We start from the raw sequence: 7,929 nt of genomic DNA on the forward strand, positions 1-7,929 counted from the left end.
AGACAGATAGATAAACAGGATAGACAGACAGACAGATAGATAAACAGGATAGACAGACAGACAGATAGGCAGATAGATAGATAGATTGATTGATAGATAGATAAACAGGATAGACAGACAGACAGACAGAGACATATATCACATGAAAATTAAAATCAGACAGAAGGCTTGGGGAGGTGTAGGCAGAAGGGCCCCAAAAGGTCTCTTGCTGAAAGTGGGATTTGAGTCAAGGTGAGTCTTGAAGGATGCAGGGTGCCAGAAGGGAGAGCATTCCAGCCATGTGTGACAGCCAGGAAAAACGCATCGAGTGGAGAGCTAGATGGTGCAGTGGATAGAGCACTGGCCCTGGAGTCAGGAGAACCTGAGTTCAAATTTGGCCTCAGACACTTACTAGCTGTGTGATCCTGAACAAGTCATTTAACCCTGATTGCCTCCCCCAAAAATGCATGAAGTCTGGAGGTGGAGTTCCACATTTGAGGAATAGAAAGGAGGCCAGTGTCTCTGGATCTCAGAGTAGGTGGAGGGAAATTAGTGTAAGAAGGCTAAAAAAGTAGGAAGGCACCAGGCTGTGAAGGGTTTTAAATGCCAAACAGAGGAGTTTATATTTAATCCTGGGGGTACTAGGGAGCCAATGGTGCTTATGAAGTCAGATGGTGACATGATTTGTGCATTAGGAAAATCACCAAATGGAGGATGGGTGTGTGGGGGAGGAGAGCAGCTTGAGATAGGGAAGCTGGCTGTTGCAGAAGTCCAGTGGAATAGTCCATGGAGCGCAGTTCGGCTGAGGGGAACTTTCTCCCTCCCTTCAATAAGAAGCAGAAAGAAAATTCCCCAAATGGTTCCTCTCTCTCTCTGTCCATTGGGGTTGGCTTTAAGGAATTACCTTCCCCCTAACTCTAATTCTCTTCTTTTCTCTCTTTCTTCTTCTTGAAGACTGGAAGGAATGGAAATTAACCGGGCCGCCTTTATTCAAAGCTTCTGGGGGTATCAGATAAACTCCCAGGTTTTTTTTAGCCCAGGTGAATGGTCTGTAGTTTCATATGTCCTTTCCCACTGCTATTTTCAGGAGCTCGTTAATTCAGATTAATAAAATAGTATTAGCTCAACCCCTAGTTAAAGCAGTCAGTGACAATTTGTGCCACAGATGGGGATCCCCAACTTATAAAAATATTGTGTGTATTTAAACAGCCAAAGGCTTTCTCAGTTTTCAATCTTTCCATATAATTTAAGACAATGATTCAGATCAATCTTTTATCTAGAAAAAGCCAGAGGTAAATGAAACAGTAAGGAAGAGTTTAGCAAAGAGGAAAGTGGAACTGAGGCTTTAAACCTCTTCCCCTTTGGATGGAAAAAGGAGAAAGGAGATGGATGATTCACCAAACCTTTGGATGTCCTTGGGAAAGACCAAGCTTATCTTCCTAGCAGGATTTTCAATAAGTTAGCTGGGCTACTAGCAAAGCTTCTAGAGCTCACCATTCAAAATGAATCCTCATGCAAAAAATGCTCTCTATCAGTTCTGCTGGCCACCTACTCCAGCACAGAGATTTGTTCAAAGCTTGCCAGACTCTTGAAATGGCCTCCCCCAACCCAGATCTCATAATGGTTCAGCCTCTTTCCAGGCTAAGAAACCACAACTGCCAGAAAGCCACGCAGCTATTGGCTATGGTCTGATATAGAACTACAGCTGTCACCAGAAAAGCCTGCAGCTGCCATTTGGTCTGGGCAGCGTCAGAGTGCCAGGCCAGGGGAAGGATTAGGAAACAGTAGGAACACTTTAACAATACCTGACTCAGCACTTTGGGCCTAAAAATAGACTTAGTAGACACTCAGCAGCAAACACTTATTAAGAATTGATTATGTGCAAAGCACCATCGAGAATGCAGGATTTCAATCAAGCAGGAAAGAATTCTAGTCCCAAGCTCACCCCCTCCTTATCAAGGGAACACTGGGAGGGGTAGGCCTGCCTTGGAAGGCCAAAACTGCGGGAAAACAGATCAATATATCAGGAACAAAATCGACATTGTATGTAGAGCTCCACACTGTGTACCCTCGACCTCTGCAGAGAAGCGAGGGGAGGCGGCATCTTCCATCTCTTCTTTGGCACCAACCTCTTTCTCTGTGGTTTTGCAGCCCTCATTTTCAGTTCTTTTCTGGGAATTGTTCTTTCCATTGGCATTGTTGTAGAGTTTGTGTAAATAATTTTTCTAGCTCTGTTTACATCCCAGTTCATCTAAGTCTATGCTTCTCTGAATCATATTTGTCATTTCTTATAGCACAGTAATATGGAGGAAGAGTAGAGGGAGGGAAGAGGGAAGGAGGGAATAAGGGAAAATGAAAGGAAAGGAGGAAGAGGATGAGGAAGCAAAAGAGGAGGAGAAGGAGAGAAGGAGGGAGGAAAAAAGGAAAGGGAGGGAGAAAGAGAGAGAGGGAGGAAGGGATAGGTGAGGGGAAGGAGGCATTTATTAAGAACCTACTATATGCCAGACACTGTGTTAAGGGCTGGGGATACAAATACAGAATAAATAAAAGAAAATAAATATAAATAAATAAAAGTCAGTTGGAGGAGGGCTCCAGCATTTTGGAGGATCAGTAAAAGTTACACATAGAAGATGGTGCTTGAAGGAAGGAAGTGATGAATGGAGCAGAAGTGAGGACAGTACATTTCAGGCACAGGAGATAACCACTGTGAAGACCGCAGATGGAGTGTCATTTCTGAGGATCACTGACTCCTGAGTGAGGCATGGGCCCCATGGCATTGATGGCTGGCCATGGTGCTAGTTCTGGATTCCAGACTACCAGAAAACCCCTTTCTTCAAGCCCAATCCATCCTTCTCCCATCATGAGAGTTAAACTCTCTACCTATCTTCTGTTAAATGGAATAAGGGACGTAATCTTGTAAAGTTTAATTTCTTCTTTTCAGTGAATGAAAATCCACCTCTTTTCCCTCTCACCTTCTCCAACTGAAAAAGAAAGAAAGACAAAACCCGTGTAACAAGTATGTTTAGTAAAATGAAACAGATTCCTCCACTGACCAGGTCCAAATATGTCTCAGGCTATGCACAGAGTCCTTCACCTCTCTATCTGGAGGTGTGCAGCATGTTTCTTCATGAGTCCTCTGGAATCAGAGTTGGTCATTATACTGATGAGAAGTTGTTTGTCTTTACAATATTGTTACTGTATAAATTGTTCTCTTGGTGCTGCTTACTTTGCTTTGCATCTATTCATAAAAATCAAAAAAGGGACTTAATAGTTTCTAATCAACCCCATCAATAATTATCATTTGGAGAAGGCTGGAATATATCATGGTTTCAGAACATTTATATTTTATTTTTCTTCATATGGATATATTATATTCTGTACTTTAAATCTCCCCAATGTATCCATAGTTTGACCTACATCCTGCACAGTATCATCATCACTGGATACCTTCAAAACCAATAGTCCTTAATATGGGTCAATTCCTACCACTAAACACCAGTTTTCTAATACTAACTTTAAAAGAAATGCAATATCAGCAATAATTTCACGATTTCAAAAATAAACAACAAGGCCTCCATGACACTTTGATTTAACATATAACAGTGAAATAGTTATTTAAAAATCAACTTGTTTGGCCTATAAAATTCACATCAACAAATCTTGCTGCCCAATCATAGCCTGGGGAAAATAAATAAAGAAAAGAAAATTCTATATTGGATCCCTATAATACCACAGCATCTAGAAAAAAATATACATATATTAGGTAAAACCACAGTGTAGATGATGCCCCTCTCAAGCATGGGACCCTGAAAGCCACCCTCAGGGTCAAGGCACAATTGAATCAGTATCTCTTCATGAATCTCTACTGATGTTTCTCTTTTATAAGACAAGAGAGCAAAAGAATTCAAAACAAAAGACATTTAATTAAAATGCAATCAAATAAATAACACTTTATACTCAAATGAGTAAACTTTCTCATAGATTCTTATACTACTTGTGAGAGGGAGCACAAAGACACAGGGAATATTTGCGGGAGAAGCAACATGCTTAGGGAACATGTGAATTTAGGGAATACATGTGGGAAAAGAAACACACACAGGCAACATTTGTAGCCAGGAAGCAAGTGTGGAAAGGGGAAGATATGTAGGAAATACATATAGTTAGTGAATACAAGTGGGTGAGGGAACACACAGGTTGGGCAATTTACACTCCTAGGGCAATACTCCTTGCCACTCCACACTACATCCATAACATTCCTAATATGACCTCTCCTCTGCAGGAGAGACTTTTGTGAGATATATCTGCTCTTTTGTGAGTCAGACTCACAGTCTCACCCACCTAGTCAGCAAAAACTATTGTGTCTAGTTCTATTTTTTAACTACTTTGCTTCAGTTACTATTCCCCTGAGCCTACCCTTGCTATTTGAGCAGGGGTAAGACAATTTTTTTCAACTCTAACAATGCCACATACTGGCAGCTAGCCCGGGCCATGAAGATTATACTGGAGCTTCCCTTTAACAAGATTAGAAGAGGTAAGTGGAGCTGGTGAACTCCATTCCTCATTCCTGTAGTTACACCCAGATTACTACCCTCCATGAAAACCTATTCTTAGAAGATCACTAGAATCTAGAAGCCATGCCCTATGCAGACTGTGTAGCTCAGAGGTTCTTAACTTATTGTCTGTGAACTTAGTTTTTTTAAAAATTTTGATAACTATATTTCAATATAATTTGATTTCTTTATAATCTTGTGTTTTTGTTTCATTTTATACATTTAAAAATATTCTAAGAATCCTGTGTTTTTATTTTATTTTATGCATTTAAAAACATTCTGAGAAGTCCATAGACCACTAATTGGGTCCTTGACCAAAAAGGTTAGGAACTTGGTTATGACTAATAGCAAGCAGGCCCTTTCTTCTGAAATATCAATTCTACTCTTTAGACAAGTCCCCTTGTTTAATATGGGAGAAAAAAATTCTATAGAGAATAACAACACCCTTAGTTCCCTGCCCTCTTGAGACCTATCCCAAAGTCCAAAAAAGTACAGAACAGAAATATAACAAGTTTCTTTTTAATCTCTCCTTTCTCTGGTGATTCAATTTATTACCTTAAATGACATATTATTTATTTTACATAAATGAAATGTTTGGCTTCTAGCTCATTTGTTTTATGGTCACATGCAAAATGCCTCCCTCACTGAAATCTAATTAGGAACATTTCTTTATATTATCAACAAAATCCAGAGTAGAAAGAGAAATTCCATTTAAAATAACTGTAGACAATATAAAATACTCGGGAGTCTACCTGCTAAGACAAAACCAGGAATTATATGAACACAACTATAAAACACTTTTCACACAAATAAAGTCAGATCTAAACAATTGGAAAAATATTAATTTCTCATGGGTAAGCCATGCCAATATAATAAAAATGACAGTTCCATCTAAATTCATCTATTTATTCAATGCCATACCAATCAAACTATTAAAAAATTCTTTTATAGAGCTAGAAAAAATAATAGCAAAATTCATCTGGAAGAACAAATGGCCAAGGATATCAAGGGAATCAATGAAAGAAAATGTGAAGGAAGGTAGTCTAGCCATACCAGACCTCAAACTGTATTATAAAGTTGTAATGACACAATCTGGTACTGGCTAAGAAATAGAGTGACAGATCAATGCAAAAGATTACGTACCAATCACATTACAGTAAGTGACCGTAACAATCTAGTATATGATAAACTCAAAGATCCAAACTATTGGAACAAAAACTCATTATTTGACAAAAATTGCTGGGAAAACTGGAAAACAGTATGTCAGAAACTAGGTACAGACCAACATCTCATACTGTATACCAAGATAAGGTCAAAATGGGCATATGATTTATACATAAAGTGTGACATCATAAGCAAATTAGGAGAGCATGGAATAGTTTATTTGTCAGATCTATGTATAAGGCAAGAATTTAGGATGAAAGCAAATATAGACAGCATTACAAAATGTAAAATAGATTATTTTGATTATATAAAATTTTAAAGTTATTGCACAAACAAAACCAATGCAATCAAAATTATAAGGAAAGCAGAAAATTGGGGGGAAATTTTGCAACAAATTTCTCTGATGAAGGCCTCATTTTTCAAATATATAAAGAATGGAGTCAAATTTATTAGAATACAAGTCATTCCCCAATTGATAAATGATCAAAGGATATGAACATGCAGTTTTCAAATCAAGAAGTTAAAGCTATTTGTAGTCATATGAAAAAATGGCCTCCATCACTACTGATTAGAGAAATGCAAATTAAGACAATTCTAAGGTACCATCTCACACTTATCACATTGGCTAATATGACAAAAAAGGGAAATCATGGCCTTTGGAGGGGTTGTGGAAAAATTGGGATACCAATGCATCATTGGTAGAGTTGTGAACTGATCCAACCATTCTGGAGAGCAATTTAGAACCATGACCAAAGGGCTAAAATAAACTGTGCATACTCTTTGATCTAGCAACACCACTGCTAGGACTATATTCCAAAGACATCCAAAAAAGGGAAAAGGACCTATTAGTACAAAAAAATATTTCTAGCAGCTCTTTTTGTGGTGGCTAAGAATTGGAAAATAAAGAGATACTCATCAATTGGGGAATGGTTGAACAAGTTGTGGTATATGATTATGATGAAATATTATTTTACTATAAGAGATGACAAGCAAGATGATTACAGAAAAACTTAGAAAGATTTACATGAACTGATGCAAAGTGGAGTGACTAGAACCAGGAGAATGTTGTACACAGTAACAACAATATTGTTCAATGAAATTATGAATGATTTAGCTGTTCTCAACAATACAATGATCCAAGACAATCCCAAAGGACTAATGATGAATGCTGTTATCTGTCTTCACAGAAAGAATTGATATTGTTTGAATATAGACTAAAGCGTGCTATTTTCATTTTCTTTCATTCTTTTCTTTTATTCAAGTCTTCTTGTACAAAATGACTAATATTGAAATATTTTACATGATTGCACATGTCTAACCTATATCTGATTACTTACCATCTCAAAGACAGAGGAGGGACAGAGGGAAGGATAGAATTTGGAACTAAAAACTTTTTCAAAATGTTAAAAAAAATTTCAACATGTAATTGGGGGAAAATTAAAACATATAAGAAAAATTTTAAAATCTAATTAGGCTAATTACTACAGATGCAATCCATTCAAGGTATTCTTACCCATTAGCTGAAGTTTAGGCTTCTTGAGGATTAATTTACCTCTATTCTGGGAAAAGTTCAGATTTTCTTGCTACATCATTATAAGCCTCACCCAAATGTGTAATCATTTCCTCTCATAAAAAGGTCTGGAGAGCTACTTATTTTCTCATTAAAATAAGAGAGCTCTTTCTGAAATTTTTGATTACGAGCCCAGACTTTTCCTTGTTGATAATGACACAGTAAACAATGAGATTAGTGTCAAAAAATGAATTGATACCAGTATTCTGGAGTCGGTCTTTCTGCCTGTTAGACCACATCTTTTCCTAACACATGGACATTATTTAAGATTTTTCATCTGAAAGCAGTTTTCCCTTAAAATATTTTTTAAACTTCAGTAAATTAAATGGCTATGTTCTACATTCTCAAGGACAATGACAGACATATTTACTTGTACATATACAACATAAGTAGCTCATTGCATTAATACAAAATAATACTTAATAAAACACAGATGCATTTCAAACCCAATTCAGGGTTTCAGTGCAATATCACCATAGGAGTTTTTATTTCTTTAAAAAAATTTTAATTGTATTTTATTTTTAGTTCCAAATGCTCTCCCTTTCCCACTCCTCCCCAGGCAAAAATAAAAAAGCCCACTATTACAAATATGTATAGTCATGCAAAATAAATGTCTGCATTAATCATGTAGGAATGCACAGTTCAACAGTTTTTTGGGCAGAGTCC

This window comes from Vombatus ursinus, unplaced genomic scaffold (assembly GCF_900497805.2).
Source record: "Vombatus ursinus unplaced genomic scaffold, bare-nosed wombat genome assembly UNPS02010461.1, whole genome shotgun sequence".
Lineage (NCBI taxonomy): Eukaryota > Metazoa > Chordata > Mammalia > Diprotodontia > Vombatidae > Vombatus > Vombatus ursinus.